This window comes from Mus musculus, chromosome 8, assembly GCF_000001635.26.
Source record: "Mus musculus strain C57BL/6J chromosome 8, GRCm38.p6 C57BL/6J".
NCBI lineage: Eukaryota > Metazoa > Chordata > Mammalia > Rodentia > Muridae > Mus > Mus musculus.
This window is the reverse complement of record NC_000074.6, coordinates 46,346,113-46,368,000: the sequence shown is the minus strand read 5'-3', so window position 1 is coordinate 46,368,000 and position 21,888 is coordinate 46,346,113. Positions and strand designations below refer to the sequence as shown.

At 42.9% G+C, this 21,888-nt stretch overlaps 1 long non-coding RNA gene across 1 annotated transcript; it reads right to left on the bottom strand.

Moving 5' to 3' along the window:
- Positions 1-788: 788 nt before the first annotated feature.
- Gm30931 lies at positions 789-4,748 on the bottom strand. The gene is made up of 3 exons (XR_378933.2): positions 4,645-4,748; positions 2,143-2,248; positions 789-1,904 (listed from the first exon to the last, which is right to left on the bottom strand). It is a non-coding gene; the product is annotated as a predicted gene, 30931 (long non-coding RNA).
- Positions 4,749-21,888: the final 17,140 nt, after the last annotated feature.

The following is a 21,888-nucleotide window of genomic DNA, read 5'->3' as shown; positions in this document are numbered from 1 at the left end:
GGCTCTGGCTCAAACTCCTCTCCAAACTGACTGATGAAATCTCGCTTCTCTCTCAGTCTCTGACTGAATTGCTTTGCTTGGCCTAATACTACCTTAGGCATATGTTCTAATCTTCTGGTCATTGTCATTCTCTGGATCTTTCTGTCTTCACCTGTGTCTACATTGTCTCTCTCTTTATCCTGTCTCTCTATAGATTTGGTAAAACTGGCCCTCTCTCTCTCTCTCTCTCTCTCTCTCTCTCTCTCTCTCTCTCTCTCTGCATTGCTCCCTCAAGTAGCTTCCCTTTCCTCTCATGAGAGTTGGGCATCTCCTATTCTGTCAAATCATTCTCTGATGTGTCACTTTGTCTGCCACTCAATTAGACATCACTTTCAAACATGGGTGCTTCCTTCTACAAACTAACTTTACCTTTATTGTTTGGGACTAAGGGTGTGTACTAAGGGTCTGTCTGTATTCCAACCAGAAGGATTAAAGGTGTGTGCTAAGGGCTGAGCCATGCCACACCTAGATACAGGGTTTTTCAGTAAATAATACAAAACCGGGGGTTTACAGTGCGATCAAGTATCCTTCAACAGCAGAAAAATGTTGCTAATATGGTGCTAGAAAGCCTCCCTCAGTATAAGATGAGAAATACTTATTTTCATTGGTCCCTCTGTTACCATGGTTACCAGGTGAGACAAAAAGAGGATGCAGCCACTGTAGCCTGTGTAGTATCACAAAGTCTCACAGAGATTCATGTGCCTCTTCCTTATGCGTGCTAGAATTAAAGACACACACCACACCCAGTCTCTCAATTGATTATCAGTAACCTTTTTTTATTGTTAACCTGGAGACTTACTGGCAGCTGAGGATGACTTTGAACTTGCCACTCTCTCTCCTTCACCTCCCAAATTACAGGATTACAGCTAAGCATCATGCCCGGTTGATGCAGTGATAGGCTTTGAACCAGGGTGTTCTGTGCATACTAGGCAGGCACTCTATAGCTGAGCCACAGCCTTACATCATCAGTAACTTTATTGTCAACACTTCATTACCAGTAAAGATGCTGACATCTGGGTATGCTCTTTCTAGTGTTCGTTAAAAGCAATTCCAAAACCAAGACATAAATTAAGAGTGAAAACATCCGACCCTCTTCACTTTAGAACATCACTCCGTATTCGATGGTAATGTACAACTTTGTGCCAATTTAAAAATAAATGATTTTGAAAACAAACCCGGTTTGCTTTGTCAACCGTGTCATGCATGTAAGGATTTGCTTCCCATTGCAATGTTTTAGGGCTATGGTTGAATCTCAAGGTCAAGGGGATTATTTATGTCTTGCTCAGTTTTGTTCCATTAAAGTTACTACCAACAACCTTGAGATGGTTAAGTAAACTCAAGGAAACTTCGAGTTATTGTCCCATTCCCTAGGGACCTGGGGTGCGGGGAGAGGCCAGGAACTCTGAATGTCTCTTCACAGGTCACTGCCTCCCTGACAACTATAGAACTGAGTGTGTTCAGAGGGACAGGTAGAGAACACCATCTGCAATTGTGAAATCATCTCTATGATGTCTCTACAATGTGGTAGGAGAATCATGTTAAGGGGAAGGAACCGGTTCATAAGCACCTTTCCCTCTGGGACCAGCCTGAACGTTAAATGTCATGAAAATACAACGAGGCAGGGAGAAGCTGTGGTACTCGAGCTCTTCCTATGGCCTCTGGCCGTCGAGACTTCTTTCATAACTTTTGTAGGAGGACAAGAGATGCCTCAGGGCTCTTCAAAAATGTCTTTCTGTGAGAGATGGGGGAGCTGAGGTTTCGGTTATGCGAGCTTGGACAAAAGCTGAAGTGTCCCCAAGTGAGGGAGGAGGGCTGACGCTAGTCCCAGCCATGAACTTCTCCTCGTCTAGGCAGTGTGCAGGATTCTGAACCGTGAAAAATAAATACTTCAGGAAATTGAAAGGACACCCGAGTTATGAATCTGCTCATAAATAAACAAAATGTATTTTTGCATGGGAAAGGGGGGATAGAGGATCTTGGCATTTAACTAGATTAAGTGTCAAGTGACACTTCTCATTAATTATTGGCAGAGCCAGACCTTGGCCAGGCCTGTTGGATTTCCATGCCAGCACTTCAGGCATGGTTACAGTCTGCCATCCTCACCTTGGGTGAGACTCTGGATTCTTTAAGCTTTGGCGTCTTCATCCAGGAGATACATGATTATCAGGTAACACGGTGGCATCTTGATGAAGTATAAAAGCGGTTTTGTCTGCAAACACACATAAAAGAATGAAATGGAGTTAAACAGAAAGGAACAGGGAAACGAGGCCATGGTCTAAGTGTTTGCATATGGATATTGAATAAAACTGAGATTCTGTGCAATGGAAGTGTGCAGATATTACCATTAAGATGTGATTACACCACGAGGGCATATGCTTCATGAATGATGCTCCTGCACTTACGAAAGAGCACTAAAGAGCCCTTATGATCCTTCTGTGCTGGCTAGTTTTGTATCAGCTTGACACAAGACATAGTCATCTGAGAGAAAAGAACCTCAGTTGAGAAAATGCTTCCATAAAATTGGGCTGTAGGCAAGCCTGTGGGGGATTTTCTTAATCAGTGACTAATGTGGGAGAACCCAGTCCATTGTGTGTAGGGCCAGTCCTGGGTTAGTAGTCATGGGCTCTATAAGAAACCAGGTTGCACAAGTCACAAGGAATAAGCCAATAAGCAGCACTCTTCCATGCCTTCTGCATCAGCTCCTGCCTCCAGGCTCCTGCCCTTTTAAAACTCCTTTCAGATTTCCTTTAATGATGGACAGTGATGTAAAAACCTAAGTGTCTTAGCTATGGTTTTACTGCTGTGAACAGACACCATGACCAAGGCAACTTTATAAGGACAACATTTAATTGGGCCTGGCTTACAGGTTCAGAGGTTCAGCCCATTATCATCAAGGCAGGAGCATGGCAGCATCCAGGCAGGCATGGTGCATGAGGAGCTGAGAGTTCTACATCTTCATCTGAAGGCCAATAGTGGAAGTCAGTCTTCCAGGCAGCTAGGATGAAGGTCTTAAAGCCCACACCCACAGTGTCACACTCTAACAGGGCCACACTGTCTAATAATGCCACTCCCTGGGCCAAGCATAAACTGTCATAATAAGCCAAATAAACCCCTTCCTCCCCAACTTGCTTTTGGTCATGGTGTTCCATCACACCTGTATCAACCCTAAGACACTTTCTACCATGAGGACATAGCTAAAAGATACCATCTACAGAACAGAAAGCAAGCTTTCACCATAGCTCCAAAGCTCCTGGATCCCTGATTATGAACTTCCCAGCCTCTAGAACTGTGCAAAAATAAATTTCTACTGGTTATAAGTCATCTAGTTTAGGTTTTTTTTTAATTTTATTTTACAGCAGCCTAAATAGATTGAGATACCATGATGGTTTGAATGAGAATGGCCCCCAAGGCTCATTTATTTAAATCATTGGTCCCCAGCTGGTGGAACTGCTTAAGAAAACTTTGGATAGGGGTGAGCTTTGAGGTTTCAAAAGCCCATACCTCTCCCAGTTAGCTCTCTCTGCCCCATGATTGTTGTCTTAAGATGTGAGCTGTCAGACACTGTTCCAGGGCCACACCCTCTTTTCTACTACTTCGGTCTCACCAGGATGGCCATGGACTCCTCCTCTGAAACTGCAAGCCCCAATAAACTCTTTCTTCTGTAAGTTACCTTGGTTATGGTGTCTTGACAGCAAAAGAAAAGCAGCTAAGACAAGTGCATAGCAAAATTTAACTAGAAAACCAACCATCCTTCAATCAATAGTGATAGCATAGTGGTTAAAGTCATGACTAGAGATACTTCACTCTTTAGACTTGGAAGTCAGCATAAGTCTGTCACCACCCTGCTACTTGAATTAAAAAATGGTGAATGCTTCAAACAAAGCAGTAGATAGGTAGGCTAATGGAATGGTCAGTCTTCAAAAGATGAAATACAAACGACCCATAAACACATGGAAAGAAATTCAACTTCACCAGCAGTCAAAGAAGCACAAATCAAGAGACTATGTTGAGATCCATCTAACCCAATCAGACAGCAGTCATTGAGAAACATAAATAACAAATGCTGGCAAGGATGTGGACAGAAGGGGATCCTCACACACTGCTGGTGTCTGTGTAAAGTTGACCCACCGTGCAAATCGGGATGGAGATTTCCAACAACACCAAGCATGAGTCTTTCATATGAACAGGCTGTTTTCCCCAGTATTTCCCCCAAACAACTTCAAGTCAACATGCCTAGCAGCTCCATTCACAAGAGCTAAGTTACAGAACCACCTTGGGTGTCCAACAACAAAGAAATGAAGAAAGAAAATGTGGTGCATATGGAGTGGAATATATTGTTTCAGCCATAAAAATGAAAGAAGTCACACTGTAAGAGAAGGCTGATCTTAAACTTCTGATCATCCTTTGTCCACCACTGAGGACTGGGATACAGGTATGTGCCACTGCGCCAGAATTACAGCATTGGATCATAGACCTCCAAATGGCTTGCTCCCTCTCCCCTACTCTCTCTCTCTCCCCTCTCCCATTCCCCACCCCCATCTTTCTTTACCACGTGTTATCCCAGAAAGTTCTTTCTTCAATAATCCTGTTCAGACTATTACTCACCTCTCCAATGCCTTTTCAATGTAATTTTGTTATGTCAGAACAGACACAGTGTAAACTCAGCCTACACAGTCACTTGGAGCATACAAGCCAGTAGCCTGACATATTTGCAGTGTTGTGCAAGCCTTACCTCCACCTACCATTTACAGAACTTTTCATCAGTATAAACAGAGACTTTGTACTGCATCACTGCTCCAATGGTCTTCTATTTATCTTGTTGGTGGTGGTGGATCCCTACTCTGAGAGTTTGGGGAAGGCCAAATGCATGCCATGTGACCCTGGAAGGCTGAGACTGTCATGTATGGTGATTTATCAGCGCAGCCTAGAGGGAGAATACTGCATACACCACACAGGGCTATCCTCAGAACAGAGACAAATGGGAACACTATAGGAGTCCTGGCTCCCAAATTTGGCTGTTCACTAACTTCCAGTGGCTGCCAGGAAACTAAAGCCCATCACGTATGCATCAGCAGGAATTGTTCTGAGCCCCATGATAGAAAGGCTGTTTGTCTGGGAGGTCTTATCCATGTGAACATGTAGGGAGAGTAACACAAAGTTAAGTCATTCAAAGTCCTTTATAATGTCCTCAGATATCAGAAACTACATAATGGTAAGCCTTAGATTTCAGGCTCCCTCCAAAGGCATTTCCCCTGTCTTTTCTATGTTTTAGTCTTTTGAATACTTGTCAGTGTGCTTCATTTATCCACTTATAATCTGCCCATTCACATGAAAAGACCAACAGGACAATGGCTTTCTCAGTCCTAACTATATCTACAAGTATACTGAGCACACAGGGTGACCTCAATAAATATTTGTTAAATTAATCAATAGTGTTTGTTCCACATCTTGTCATATTTGTAACTAATTTTCTTAGAAGGTATCTACTTTTCCAAATCACCATGAGTTAGGTTTCTTTGATGATGAAATATCACTTCTAAACAAATGGGTTTAATACTTTTGTGCTTTCAGTCACTGTAGGGAAGGATGTCAGCTTCTAGTCATCTGACCTCATCAGAGATGAGGTCCTTGTGTGGACAATGCTGCAGAAACTCATGAATGGTCTAAAGCACAAAGAATACATGGAGTGGTCATCTATACCACCCCTCCTCTGAAGGGCTCAAGAACCAATGTGGAAAAGGGAGGGCAGAAAGATGTAAGAGTCAGAAGTTGGGGAGAACCAGAGTAAAACTGTTTTTTGGACAGGGCAGGAATACTGTACTCGTGCTCACATAGCATCATCAATGGATGCCTGCACAGAACTTGCACAGGACCAAGCCCATCACATTGCAGAGGACTTAGAGAGGTAGGGGTCTTAGATGAGCTATGGAGTCTGTCTCAATCCTATGATTTACCTTGCAGGAATAACTATGAAAACCAGCCATAGGCTTAGCCTACAGCCTGGATCACAGGCCTCAGTTTCCCACCAGCAAATGTAATAGCCTTGAGGCAGCCATCTGGCTTTTGAACAGTTTCTTAAACTGTAAAACGGGGTAATAGCCAACCTAACCATGTTTTACAAGGATGATATTAAATATAATTAAATAGTAGGCATAAGGCTTATTAAACATTGGAGGAAGCTTAGTGCTGTCATCATTGCCCAACACAAGGCCATGGGCTTGTCTATAACCCTAGAGGCCCAGTTCATATCTGCTTTACTTCATGGCCCCTAACCCACCTCCCCTATCTCACCAACCTGCTGACCCTGCACTTGGAATATTAAGTTAGAAGGCAGTGTCCAGAACTTCATCCTATCACTGAGCCTTCTAACATTAGAATCCATGAACTAACTCCCTTACCATTGATACTCCTATCCAGAACCAGGGTTTTGCTTTGGTAGTTTTTCTTTTCTTCTCTTCTCTTCTCTTCTCTTCTCTTCTCTTCTCTTCTCTTCTCTTCTCTTCTCTTCTCTTCTCTTCTCTTCTCTTCTCTTCTCTTCCCTTCCCTTCCCTTCCCTTCCCTTCCCTTCCCTTCCCTTCCCTTCCCTTCCCTTCCCTTCCCTTCCCTTCCCTTCCCTTCCCTTCCCTTCCCTTCCCTTCCCTTCCCTTCCCTTTTCTCATCTAAGATAGGCATAGTGACATACAACATTTTTTTAAAAAGATTTATTTATTTATTTTATGTATAGGAGTACACTGTAGCTGTCTTCAGACACACCAGAAGAGGGCATCATATCCCATTACAGATGGTTGTGAGCCACCATGTGGTTGCTAGGAATTGAACTCAGCACCTCTGGAAGAGCAGTCGTTGCTCTTAACCACTGAGCCATCTTTCCAGCCCTCTTTTTTCATTCTTATTTCTGCCTGAATTTGTAAGTTGGGTTCACTTTCTTCTCTTTATCTAGCTTCTTAAGATAGAAGCTTAGATGATATACAGACATTTTTTATTCTCTATTACAAGTGTTAATCCTATAAATTTCCTCCTAGGTACTACATTAGCTGTGTCTCATACATTTTAATAAACAGTAATTTTATCACAATTCAACTCAAAATATTTAGAAATTTATTTAATCATTGTATCATTTAGGAGTGCTTTTATTTCCAAACATTTAGGAATCTCTCACATGTCTCAAGCTGATTTTTTTTCTATTGCCAAATGAATGTTATTTCTATTGCCAAATTAAATTTATAAAATAGTATTTAGTCAGAATCAAATCAGACACAAAGGAAGGAAAAAAGACACTAACAGATTTCCCAGTGCACATGTGAAAGAAACCTTCTCCAGCCATCTGCCTGAACACTTAGAAGCCTGAGACTGGGGGATTAGCATGAGCTGGAGGACACAGCACATTCTAGACAGCTAGGACTATCCAGTGACACCCTATCTTAGATGGGGAAGGACACTTCATGCTTGTCAAAGGAAAAGTCTACCAGGGTGGCATCTAAGTTCTAAACATCTTTGCCCCAAATGCAAGGGCACACACATTTGTAAAAGGAACATTAGTAAAGCTTAGATCACACACATTAATAGTGGGAGACCTTAACACTCCATTCTCACCAATCAACATGTCATCTAGTCAAAAACTAAACAGAGAAATAATGAAACTAACTGATGTTATGACTCAAAAAGGACTGAACATCTACAGAACATTTCACCCAACCACAAAAGAATATTCATTATTCTCAGCACCTCACATAACCTTCTCCAAAATTGACAGTATAGTCAATAGCAATGCAAGCCTCAACAGACACAAGAAAATTGAAATAATCTTACTAGACCACCATGGATTAAAAGCTAGACTTCCCCATCTCTTGATTAATTTGGTTGAAAGTCTTTTTATTGGATATTAGAATGGCTACTTCAGCTGGCTTCTTGGGTCTGTTTGGGTGAAAAACTTCCTTCCAGACCTCTACTCTTGTCCCGAGCTATCGTTCTCGCTGGCAAGAACACACTCGGACAACCAGATTCTTCTGCAGCAAGCTTCATTGCTTCTTAAAGAAGGAAGACCCAGACCCTGGAAAATGGTGCTGCTTATATAGCCCTCAGCATGGTGTTTCAGCACCTGATGTGGCGTGTCAGCTCCTGATTTGTTGCTTGCCCATCACATCATTACTACGCCCCGAGATGGGCAGTGACTAGGCGTGAGTTCACTCTCGCACTTGCGCACAAGGCTTGTTTACTAGTTAGGCACAGTGGAAGCCAGTGCCATCTTATAATGGCAATTGCTTGCGGCACGGCTCTCCACATATCCCCCTTTTTGTTTTATTAAAATGAGGCTGGACTAGGTCTGTGTAATTATGTCCATCCGCTGTGGCTCCTGTCTTAGGTCGTTCCTCTAATGTCACAGCCTTTCCCATCATAGGGTAACCCTATCGCCACCGGGCCCCATGTCTTAGGTTAATCTGTGCATGAGGAAAGTTGCCCGTCCTTGGATACCGCAGTGCTATGTGACAGTAACTACTAAATGACCTAGGGCGAACTCTACAAAAGAGGCCAGCCAAAAAATGACAAATGCCGACTAATTCTTGAGCATAGATAGCCAAATTTCAGGGGAGGCCCCTTGCTCTACGGCAGCAAGTACTTGAGCTATCACGACCTTGTCATATGTTTGTTGGGCTCTGAGCTTGCAAACCAACCAGAGCATGAACACAAGTCCACAGCAGATGGCAATACCAAATAAATCTACCCCCACCCATTCCTTAAAATAAGAAAATGCAGATGAAATCCAGGAGGAGAGGCCCTCTGTCAATGACAGGTCCACTCGCGTTGAGTTGATCCTTAAAACTGCCGCCCTCAGGGCCTCAAGAGTCTCATCGAACCCCTCGGACCAATTTCCTACAAGATACAAGGAGAGCTGTCTAGATAGATTAGCTGCACGAGTAAAATTTTCATATTGGATACTGGTAATACACAGAGCGCCCAATTTTCTTTCACAACCCAACTGGGCAAACTGGTATAGGACGTCTATCTGTTCATCAACCAGATCAAGGCGCTGATTCAAAATCATCAGCCCTCCCTTCAACTGGGCACTAGCAGAAGTTTGGACATTGATGGCATCAGTCAGATCGACTGAAAGCTGATTTAATTTTGTGCCTACTTGGACCGTCCTAGCCATAGAATACCCTGCAGCTGTAGCAGCAGCTGCACTGGCTGAAATTGCTATGATCATGGCAGCAGTAATGCCAAAATCTCTTTTTTGTCGAAACAGGGATAAGGTGGAGGGTGTTTCCACCGGAACAGGGATCCAACGTGGGATCCGGGCCACCATTGCGTGGGTGTCCTTTGTTGCATCCCAACATTGAGAAATCCAACAAGAATCATTGGAACAGACTTCAAATGAATCATTTGAAAAGATAAACAAAGGGGGGTAAACACAGACTAGGGTAGGTGGATAATTAATTTGGTTTACCAAAGTTTTATTGAACCCAGTGATCTCTACACTGGAATTAGTATATCCGTTATATCCACCAGAGTCCAGGGAGGCAGCATTTATTCCCCAATACTGAACAAATCTTGAGATGCCAGTAAAAGAGGCCTTCCCAACCGCTCCTCCCTGGATAAAGATCAAAGGATTGAGTTCTGTACAACTGCCATTGACTCCACACTTACGGACTGTCTCCGCAAGTTCTTTAATCTGTATATACTCCACCGGAGCATAAAGGCATCCACCATAGGCACCTTCAAAGACTGAAAATGCTTGCTGCACTTTTCTCTGTTCCTCTTTTGGAATGAATGAGTCTGAATGATACCTCTGCACAAAGGGCAGAGGTGCACTAGGACCCAGAGGTCAAGGGCCCGGAGACCACGCAGCGAACTGACAGTTGTCTCTAGCTGCTTCTGTCTTATTCTGTGACTGATTAGCTCGTCCCTCATCTGGCTGGTATCTTTCTCCCTCATAGCGAGCCGCTTCTTCCTCTAAGTCTGTTTCCTCAGAGGAGCTAAGTTCCTTATCCAATTCTGAGCTACTAACAGCTAGTGCCTTGAACTCGTCTAATGGTGGATAGAGGCTCCTTCCCTTATGTGCCTCCCCAGCTCGATCTCTCTTCTTCTCTCCCTTTCCATCCCTTTTTCTAAACTCTCCCAGGGCATCCTTTCCATTATTTCTCTTTTCCTCGGGCTCAAGGCCCGTGGAAAGGCCTTTATTCTTCGGTGCACCTTGTTTTGTTTCAACTCTTAATCTCTCTCCCTGCTCTGTCTCTGATAGACTGTCTTGAACCTCCTCCAGTATCCTCTGCCCCGCCTCAACCATTTGCTGACAATCCTCATCTGTTAAGCACAATCTTAGCAGTTTCCACAACGGCATGGTCCCTGCTTTTAAGTTTGCCGTTCTGCTGTTCCCTAACTAGATCTCCTTTCAGTTTCTCCCAAGAGGCAATAGTAAATGACCCTGAGCACGCATACCACGGCGCTACGTGATCTATCTCTTTAACAAAACCCTCTATAGTCTTAGTGGTGATTTTTAGGCCACACTGCCTCAAGACCGACTGTAAGGCGGTCACTACAGAGTGGGAAGTTCCCATACTGCTCGCTGCCCTGTTATCTAACTGTGCCTGACTGCGACTGAGAACCAGTCAGCAGTTGCAGCAGTGGAAGCACTATGTGATCAAAAGAAAAAGAATGAGCCCGTGAAAACATACAAAAAGGCCTCTAACACTGGAGAAATTTCAAGACCGAACATGCCTTACAGAGCCTTACGTGTCCCGCAGTTCTGAACCGGCCCCGCGCTGGTGATGGTATGCAGTTCCTGGGTTCAGCGACACTTGTCCCGAGCTATAGTTCTCGTTGGCAAGAACACACTCGGACAACCGGATTCTTCTGTGGCAAGCTTTATTGCTTCTTAAGGAAGGAAGACCCAGACCCTGGAAAATGGTGCTGCTTATATAGCCCTCAGCATGGCATTTCAGCACCTGATGTGGCATGTCAACTCCTGATTTGTTGCTCGCCCATCACCTCATTACTAAGCCCCGAGATGGACAGTGACTAGGCGTGAGTTCTCTCTCGCACTTGCGCACAAGGCTTGTTTACTAGTTAGGCACAGTGGAAGCCAGCGCCATCTTATAATGGCGATTGCTTGCGGCACGGCTCTCCACATACTCTGAGGTAATATGTATCTTTGTTGCTGAGGTGTGTTTATTTTATGCAACAGAATAATGGATCTTGTTTTCACATCCATTTTGTTAGTCTGTGTCTTTTTATTGGGGAATTGAGTCCATTGATGTTGAGAGATATTAATGACCAGTGCATGTTACTTCCTGTTATCTTGATGTTGGTGGTATTTGTGTGTGTGTGTGTGTGTGTGTGTGTGTGTGTGTGTGTGTGTGTGTGTTTGGTTTGGAATTACTTATTTCCTGTGTTTTCTTGGGTGTATTTATCCTCCTTGTGTTGGAGTTTTTCTTCTAGTATTTTGTGTAGGGCTGGGTTTGTAGATAGACGTTTAAGTTTGGTTTTGTCTTGAAATATCTGATTTTCTCCGTCTGTGATGATTGAGAGTTTTGCTAATTCTAGTAGTCTAGGTTGGTGTCTATAGTTTTTTAGAGGCTGCAAGATATCTGTTCAGGCCCTTCTAGCTTCTAGAGTCTCTGTTGAGAAGTCAGGTGTAATTTTGATAGGTCTGCCTTTGTATGTTATTTGGCCTTTTCCCCTTGCAGCTTTTAATATTCTTTCTTTGTTCTGTACATTTAGTGGTTTGATTATTATGTGACAGGAGGATTTTCTTTTCTGATCCAATCTGTTTGGTGTTCTGTAAGCTTCTTGTATGTTTATAGTCATCTCTTTCTTTAGGCTGGAAAAGTTTTCTTCTATGGTTTTGTTGAAAATATTTTCTGGGCCTTGGAGCTGGGTCTCTTCATCTTCTATCCCTATTATTCTTAAGTTGGGTCTTTTCATGATATCCCAAATTTCCTAGATGTTTTGTGTCAGGAATTTTTTGGTTTTAACATTTTCTTTGACTGATGAGTGGATTTCTTCTGCCGTATTTTCTATGCCTGAGATTCATCTCTTGTATTGTGTTGGTGATGCTTGCATCTGTTGTTCCTGCTTATCTTCCCTAGGATTTCCGTCTCCAGGCTTCCTCCCTGCGTTTGTGTTTTCTTTATTGCTTCTATTTTCATTTTCGAGTCTTGACCAGTTTTATTCATTTCCTTTACCTCGTTAGTTGTATCTCCCTGTATTTCTTTAAGGGAATTATTTGCTTCCCTTTTAAAGGTATGTACCTGATTGATTGTATTTTACTGTATTTCTTTAAGTGAGTTATTCATTTCCTCTTTAAAGCCCCTTTCTTGTGCTTTGGTTGTGTTAGCATATCCAAGGCTTGCTGTAGTAGAACAGCTGTGCTCTGAAGGTGTCATATTCCCCTGGCTTTTGTTGATTGTGTTCCTAAGCTGGCCTTTAGCCATCTGGTTGTCCCTGAATGCCTGTTGTAGCAGGTATTAGAAAGGGGCCTAACCTCGTTGATCCTAGTATGACAGGCTTCTAGTGAATATCCTTGGGCTGGACAATGGAATTTAGTGGGCAGTGTGATTCTCTCAGAAGTTGGGTATGCCCCAGGACATGGCAAGTAGGGGGATGCGGAGTGGGGTAGAAGGTGGGCAGAGAGGTGTCAGTACAATGTAGTTCCAGGGGACAGCAGGCTGCTCAGGGCAGCTGAAGTGCCCCAGAGGACTCGGGGCAGAGGAAATGAGTGTAGCAAGGACATCTAACCTGTATGCTTCCAGATCAACTGGCCCGATAAAGGGTCTGTGTAGCCACTGGCTGTCCTGGAAATCATTTTGTAGACCAGGCTGGCCACGACTCAAGAGATCTGCCTGCCTCTGCCTCCACAGTGCTGGGATTAAATTACACTACCCATTTACATAAACATCAGTGTTTGGTGATTAGCATCTGCTTTCTCAATTCTTTTTTGACCTTTTACATTTAAACTACATATTTTATTTGAGACGAACTTCTTAGCAGCAGACTTGATGTGGGCAGAGCCTTGCTTTTTGGTCTGTCATTTTATGGAGTATTACAGCTGTTTGCATTTAATGCCACTATGAGCAATGTTGATTTCTATTTATCTCTTGGTATTTGTGGGTTTTGTTTGCTTTTCATTGCTTAGTTCATTTCATGAGTTTAGTATTTTTTCTCTTGTATTGGCTAGTTGTTGGTTGTTTCTTAGAGTTTGCAGTGATGTGCCATGTCTTGTACAGGAAACCATCATTAGTGCTTGATATCCATTCCTTTAGTGTTGCCATATACTTTATTTCTATATATGTTATAACAATAGGTTGTTGCTTGTGTTCAGCCATTCTGTTCTTGTGTAAAATTTAAAAATAGAATTAATTGCCTGTTTGGGTTTTTTTTTCATTTTTTTATTAGATATTTTCTTTATTTACATTTCAAATGTTATCCCCTTTCCTAATTTCCCCTCTGAAAACCCCCTATCCCTCTCCCTCTCCCCCTGGTCACCAACCCACCCACTCCTGCTTCCTGGCCCTGGCATTCTCCTATACTGGGGCATAGAGCCTTCATAGGACCAAGGGCCCCTCCTTCTATTAGTGACCAACTAAATTGCCTGTTTGTTTATCATGTCTGGAACCCTCTCTGTATATGTTATTCTTTTCTTTTGTCCCAAAGAGCATCATTTAATAGTTATTGCAATCCATGTCTTCTGCTAATAGAGTCTCAGCTTTTGCTTATCTGAAAAAATGTTTTCAAGTCATCCCTTTCTATAAGCTCTCCATGTAGCCCAGGCTGGCCTCAAACTTGAAATCCTTCTCTCTTAGCCTTCCAAGTAGCTGGGCTTACAGTCATACAATGAGATGCCAAAGTTTTTAAGTTCAGACTCCATTTTAGAGAATCTGACCTAAGTTTGAACTCAGGTAAACTAACAGGCTGGTACCTAGCATTAATTTCCAAGTTGCCCCCCAACAAAACCTGAGCCTAGCTCTAGTTTCTAGGCTAATCCCCACAGGTCCAGTGTTTTCAGGTTACACTCTTAACAAGACCAATGCCTCTAGGTTATTCCCAAAAAAAACCTGTACCCCTGGGTTACAAGCCTAATGACCACCAGTGCAGAGGGGAGCAGAAGTTAAGTTTATGATAGGACTCCCAGCACCAGACAATTATGTTAAAGACCACAGTAATTTTTCTTTTCTTTTTTTCAAGACAGGGTTTCTCTGTGTAGCTCTGGCTGTCCTGGAACTCACTTTGTAGACCAGGCTGGCCTCGAACTCAGAAATCTGCCTGCCTCTGACTCCCAAGTGCTGAGATTAAAGGCGTGCACCACCACGCCCGGCATAATTTTTCAATTAGATGCTTGCACACATACTCACTGCTTGCTGCTTATTATAAAGCCTTGCTCCAATAGACATTCGGGGCTCACCATCACCAAAACCATCCTGCATAATGGTGATGCATTGGGAGTGTTGGGGGATTGCTCTAGCTCGAATAGAATAAAGACCCTGCTGTGAGTTGCATCAGATCTGCTCCTGTTTGTGTTTGGGGGATCACTAACATTTCCCTGTTACAACAATACCACCACTCTCACCATGACTCATTTGTAAATATTTGGATACAAAAATTTAAATTCACAGGACTTTTGTTCTGTTCTGTTCTGTTCTGTTCTGTTCTGTTCTGTTCTGTTTTGTTTTACAACCATTGAGTACCATCTTAGTTAGGGTTTTATTGCTGTGAAGAGACATCATGACTATGTAAACACTTATAAAGAAAAACATTTAATTAGGGATGGTTTTATCTATTTTTTCATGGCAAAAACATGGCAGTGCACAGGCAGACACGGTGCTAGAGAAGGAGCTGTGACTTCTGGAACCTCGGATAGCAGGAAGAGAGTGAGACACTAGGCGTAGCTTGAGCAGCTGAAACCTCAAAGCCTGCCTGGAGTGACATGCTTCCTCCAGCAATGCCACATCTACTCTGACAAGGCCATACCTCTCATTAGTGCCAATCTCTATGAGCCTATGGGATCATTTTCACTCGAACTACCACAAGTCACCTGCAGATGCCATTCCACTGTGATTCACTCGCATTGTTTTCAATGACATTTTTTGAGTCCTTATAAATATTCTGCATGCAATGTCCTTTCCTCTAGCTACTTTTATACTTTTATCAATATGCTTTCAGCACTTTAAAACGTGTGTGTGTCACCCTTGTGTGCGTGTGTCAAGACAGAAGTTAATATTAGGATACCCTCCTCTAGCTCCCGGTACCTTGTTTTGAGTCGAGATCTTGTGCTGAAAGGAGAGCTCACTGTTTTGGTTAGCTTCTGGGGACACACCTGTCTCTGCTCCCATTCCATGCTGGGTTTAGAGGCATCCACTGTTATTCGTGGGCCATCCTAATTCAGGCCCCCATGTTTGCAGAGCTAACACTTTTCCCCACTGAGACATTTTCCCAAACTTGCTTTTAGCATCTGATTATAACACACCCCGTTCTGATTTCCTTGGACGCTTGGATGCTTAGATGCGTTCAGCTCCTTGGACTTGCGGGTTGATAGTGTTATTAAATTTGGAAACATTTCAGCCACTATTTCTTAAAACATTTAGTTCTCCTGCCCTCCTGGACTTTAATTAGAAATGGATTAGGTTGCTTAATCCTAGCACAAAGCCTGCAAAGGCTCTGTTAGGGCTCCATTGGCACATCTTCGGCTTAACTGACCTATAAGTGCGTGCACAGGTACTCGCAAATGCATTACAGTCTAATTTGCCATGAAGCTCATGTACTGAAGTTTTTATTCCAAACAGTGCATTTTTTTTCATTCTAGAAGTCGTATTTTGCTATTTCTCCCGTCTACTTCTACCCTCGTCATATGTTTGTCTCTGTTTCGTCTCCGAGCTGTTTCAAAAGCGCTAGGAGGCCACATTTGCACTGAGCCACAGCCCTAACCCGCCGTTTGCTAAATGGAGAGTTCAGCTACTATGACTTCTCACTACAAAACCCAGCCACCCAAGCCAGTAAGGTCTGAGTGAGAAACAAGCAAGATGGACCATCACAATGCTGCTTTCAAGGAAAGTGAGAGAATAATCTGCTGTGATCCAAGTATGGGTGGCCACGGTGCAGAGATATAGATTCGGGTCACCCCAAATGATATATTTCGCCATGGGAATCAGTTGATAACTGCGTTGGTGAACGCAATAATGCAGGTGGTGGTTAAGGTGAAATTGTTGAGTAAGACTGTCAAGTCAGGTGACCTTTTACATAGCTGTCATGAGAGTGTTGGGTCAGATAAAAATATCTGAAGTGATGACTTATGTTCTAAAGGTCTGAGAATGATCTTTATCCCAAGGCCTTACCCACGGCTTTATCCCAGCGCCTTACCAGACACGCAGGAGCACCTGCCTTTAGACTCTGGTGGGAATGGAGTGAGCTGTCGGTGGCTGCTACTTCACTTTTAATATAGTTCCTTTAGAAGTGTTTAACTTCATAGTGGTAAGAACCTCTCACTCTGGAGGAAGCATTGGCCTTGAAATATTCCTACCTGCTCAAAGACGGGACTCCACTCTGCAGAGAGGGTGATGCCTGTCCATGCATACAGCCAGTGGGAGAGGTGGGAGAGATTGATCTATTATTTTATTTTTATATGTATTAATTTCTCAGGCCTTAAAGTTTTTTCCTGCTTGTCCTCAGCCAAGCTGCTGCTGAAGGGTCATCTATATCAAATGATTTTGACAAAGTGACACATCCCAGTTTATTGGAATGCCGTCCCTCCCATCCCTCCCGTCCCTCCCGTCCCTCCCATCCCTCCCGTCCCTCCCGTCCCTCCTGTCCCTCCCGTCCCTCCCGTCCCTCTTGAAGATGACTCCTTGGAACACTTGCCTGCTCTGAGCTGAAGACACAGCAGTCACTTTCTTGTGATCAAAGTGGGGTGGGTTTCGCTGAAGAGTCCCTTTCTGATTAACTCATGGTATTAAAGGTGACTCTGGGCCCTGGGATTCCTCAAAAAACCTCTTGGGAAGACCCAGCGTTGGAGGCTGCTCTCAGCCTGTTCTGATGTTAGCAGAACAGAGTCCATCTGCTCAACATTCAAAAGCTAGGATTTGAAGATCATCAATGGCAGGATGGAAATTAGGTTTATTCAAAAGTTGGAACATTGAGGAGATGGTGGGGATCTACCATTTCCTGCCTGTTGGGAGCCGCGCCCACATTCGCCGTTACAAAATGACGCTGACAGCTGTGTTCTAAGTGGTAAACAAATAATCTGCGCATGTGCCAAGGGTATCTTATGACTACTTGTGCTCTGCCTTCCCCGTGACGTCAACTCGGCCGATGGACTGCAGCCAATCAGGGAGTGACACGTCCGAGGCGAAGGAGAATGCTCCTTAAAAGGGACGGGGTTTCGTTTTCTCTCTCTCTTGCTTTTTCTCTCTCTCTTGCTTCTCTCTCTTGCTTCGCTCTCTCTTGCTTCTTGCTCTCTTGCTGCTTACACTCTGGCTCCTAAAGATGTAAGAATAAAGCTTTGCCACAAAAGATTCTGGTCTGTGGTGTTCTTCCTGGCCGGTCATAAAAACACGTCTAATAACAATTGGTGCCGAAACCCGGGACGAGAAAAAAACTCGAGACTGACGCAAAAAAGATCCCTCATTCCGGAACCAGAACTGCGGATCACGTTTATAAAGGTTCCCGTAACACAGACTGTTGAGAAAGATTCAACTGCCGAATTCAGAACTCATCAGCTGAAAAACGACGGTGATAAAGGTTCCCGTAAAGCAGACTGTTGAGAAAGATTCAACTGCCGAATTCAAAACTCATCAGCTGGGGAACGACGGTGATAAAGGTTCCCGTAAAACAGACTGTTAAAAAAGATTCAACTGTATAAATTCAGAACTTTTCAGCTGGGAAACGAGATAAGTCTGATCTTGAACTTTCTAAGAAAATTCAAGACAGTCTATCAAAAGTAAAGTGAGAAATGGCTTTACCAGATATGTTTGGCCTTGAACTTTTTCTAGTGTTAGGAGCCCTTTTGTTCCTTTTCACATGTTATATAGTGCTTAAGACAGGGCTAAAAATTCTAGAGAAAATTCAGGACAAGCTATCAGAAGTAAAGCGGGGAAAAAAAGTAGGAACAAAAAGAAAATGTAGTATACAAACTAAGTATACAGGCCTTTCCAAGGGTCTTAAACCCGAGGAAAAGTTAAGGTTAGGTAGAAATACCTAGAGAGAGATTAAAAGAAAAAGAGGAAAAAGAAAAAAGAAGAAAGATCAATTAGCAGAGGTCTATAGAAAAAAGAGCCTGTGCTCATCGCTGGATGAGCTCAGAAAGCCAGCTCTTAGTAGTTCTAAAGCAGATAAAAAATTCTCCTCTGAGGAAACAGACTGGAAAAAAAAAACAGCCCATTACCAGCCAGCTAATTGGTCAAGAAAAAAGCCAAAAGCGGCTGGCAAAGGCCAGTTTGCTGATTGGCCTCAGGGCAATCGGCTACCAGGTGCACTCCCGCCCTATGCGGAGTCCCCGCCCTGCGTAGTGCGTCAGCCCGTAGTGCGTCAACAATGCGCAGAGAGGCAGTGCGCAGAGAGGCAGTGCGCAGACTCATTCATTCCCCGAGAAAAACAAAGAAAAATACAACAGACATTTCCAGTCTTTAAAGGAGCCGAAGGTGGGCGTGTCCACGCTCCAGTAGAATATGTACAAATTAAATATAAAATTAATACTAATTTTACCTTGGTACAGTTAGACAGGCTTGCCGGCATGGCACTAACTCCTGCCGACTGGCAAATGATTGCAAAAGCCGCTCTCCCTAATATAGACAAATATTTAAAATAGAGATCTCTGTGGCGAGAGGCTACACAGGCGCAGGACCAAACAAACGCTGCTGCTTTAACTCCAGAGCAGAGAGATTGAACTTTTGACTTGTTAACGGGTCAGAGAGCTTATTCTGCTAAACCTGATAAGAGGTATCAATAAAAGGTCTTACCACAGGAGATGTCCAATAGTCCTACAATGTGCCAGCTTTATGTGCAAAAAGCTCTTTTGCCAATGAGGGAACAATTCCCCTCTTTAATTTTGCTCCTTTACATAGATGACATCCTCCTGTGCCATAAAGACCTTACCATGCTACAAAAGGCATATCCTTTTCTACTTAAAACTTTAAGTCAGTGGGGTTTACAGATAGCCACAGAAAAGGTCCAAATTTCTGATACAGGACAATTCTTGGGCTCTGTGGTGTCCCCAGATAAGATTGTGCCCCAAAAGGTAGAGATAAAAAGAGATCACCTCCATACCTTAAATGATTTTCAAAAGCTGTTGGGAGATATTAATTGGCTCAGACCTTTTTTAAAGATTCCTTCCGCTGAGTTAAGGCCTTTGTTTAGTATTTTAGAAGGAGATCCTCATATCTCCTCCCCTAGGACTCTTACTCTAGCTGCTAACCAGGCCTTACAAAAAGTGAAAAAGGCCTTACAGAATGCACAATTACAACGTATTGAAGATTCGCAGCCTTTCAGTTTGTGTGTCTTTAAGACAGCACAATTGCCAACTGCAGTTTTGTGACAAAATGGGCCATTGTTGTAGATCCATCCAAACGTATCCCCAGCTAAAATAATAGATTGGTATCCTGATGCAATTGCACAGCTTGCCCTTAAAGGTCTAAAAACAGCAATCACCCACTTTGGACAAAGTCCATATCTTTTAATTGTACCTTATACCGCTACACAGGTTCAAACCTTGGCAGCCACATCTAATGATTGGACAGTTTTAGTTACCTCCTTTTCAGGAAAAATAGATAACCATTATCCAAAACATCCAATCTTACAGTTTGCCCAAAATCAATCTGTTGTGTTTCCACAAATAACAGTAAGAAACCCACTTAAAAATGAGATTGTGGTATATACTGATAGATCAAAAACTGGCATAAGTGCCTATGTGGCTAATGATAAAGTGGTATCCAAACAATATAATAAAAATTCACCTCAAGTGGTAAAATGTTTAATGGTCTTAAAAGTTTTAAAAACCTTTTTAAAACCCCTTAATATTGTGTCAGATTCCTATTATGTGGTTAATGCAGTAAATCTTTTAAAAGTGGCTAGAGTGATTAAGCCTTCCAGTAGAGTTGCCAATATTTTTCAGCAGATACAATTAGTTTTGTTATCTAGAAGATCTCCTATTTATATTACTCATGTTAGAGCCCATTCAGGCCTACCTGGCCCCATGGCTCTAAAAAATGATTTGACAGATAAGGCCACTAAAGTGGTGGCTGCTGCCCTATCATCCCCGGTAGAGGCTACAAGAAATTTTCATAACAATTTTCATGTGACGGCTAAAACATTACACAGTCGTTTCTCCTTGACAAGAAAAAAAGCCCGTGACATTGTTACTCAATGTCAAAGCTGCTGTGAGTTTTTGCCAGTTCCTCATGTGGAAATTAACCCACGCGATATTCGACCTCTACAGGTCTGGCAAATGGATGTTACACATGTTTCTTCCTTTAAAAAACTTCAATATCTCCATGTGTCCATTGACACATGTTCTGACATCATGTTTGCTTCTCCATTAACCAGAGAAAAAGCCTCACATGTGATTCAACATTGCCTTGAGACATGGAGTGCTTGGGGGAAACCCAGACTCCTTAAGACTGATAATGGACCAGCTTATACGTCTCAAAAATTCCAACAGTTCTGCCGTCAGATAAACGTAACCCACCTGACTAGACTTCCATACAACCCTCAAGGACAGGGTATTGTTGAGCGTGCGCATCGCACCCTCAAAGCCTATCTTATAAAACAGAAGAGGGGAACTTTTGAGGAGACTGTACCCCGAACACCAAGAGTGTCGGTGTCTTTGACACTCTTTACACTCAATTTTTTAAATATTGATGCTCATGGCCATACTGCGGCTAAACGTCATTGTTCAGAGCCAGATAGGCCCAATGAGATGGTTAAATGAAAAAATGTCCTTGATAATAAATGGTATGGCCCAGATCCTATTTTGATAAGATCCAGGAGAGCTATCTGTGTTTTCCCACAGAATGAAGACAACCCATTTTGGGTACCAGAAAGACTCACCCGAAAAATCCAAACTGACCAAGGGAATACTAATGTCCCTCGTCTTGGTGATGTCCAGGGCGTCAATAATAAAGAGAGAGCAGCGTTGGGGGATAATGTCGACATTTCCACTCCCAATGACGGTGATGTATAATGCTCAAGTATTCTCCTGCTTTTTTACCACTAACTAGGAACTGGGTTTGGCCTTAATTCAGACAGCCTTGGCTCTGTCTGGACAGGTCCAGACGACTGACACCATTAACACTTTGTCAGCCTCAGTGACTACAGTCATAGATAAACAGGCCTCAGCTAATGTCAAGATACAGAGAGGCCTCATGCTGGTTAATCAACTCATAGATCTTGTCCAGAAACAACTAGATGTATTATGACAAATAACTCAGCTAAGATGTAAACAAAAGTTTCCGGGATTGTGTGTTATTTCCATTCAGTATGTTAAATTTACTAAGACAGCTAATTTGTCAAAAAGTCTTTTTCAGTATATGTTACAAAATTAGATGGCTAAATTTGAACAGATCCTTCAAAAATTGAGACTTCAGGTCAACTCCACGCGCTTGGACCTGTCCCTGACCAAAAGATTACCCAATTAGATCTCCTCAACATTTTCCTTCTTTAAAAAATGGGTGAGATTAATATTATTTAAAGATACACTTTGCTGTAGATTAGTGTTGCTTCTTTGATTGGTCTGTAAGCTTAAGGCCTAAACTAAGAGAGACAAGGTGGTTATTGCCCAGGCGCTTGCAGGACTAGAACATAGAGCTTCCCCTGATATATCTATGCTTAGACAATAGGTCGCTGGCCACTCAGCTCTTATATCCCACG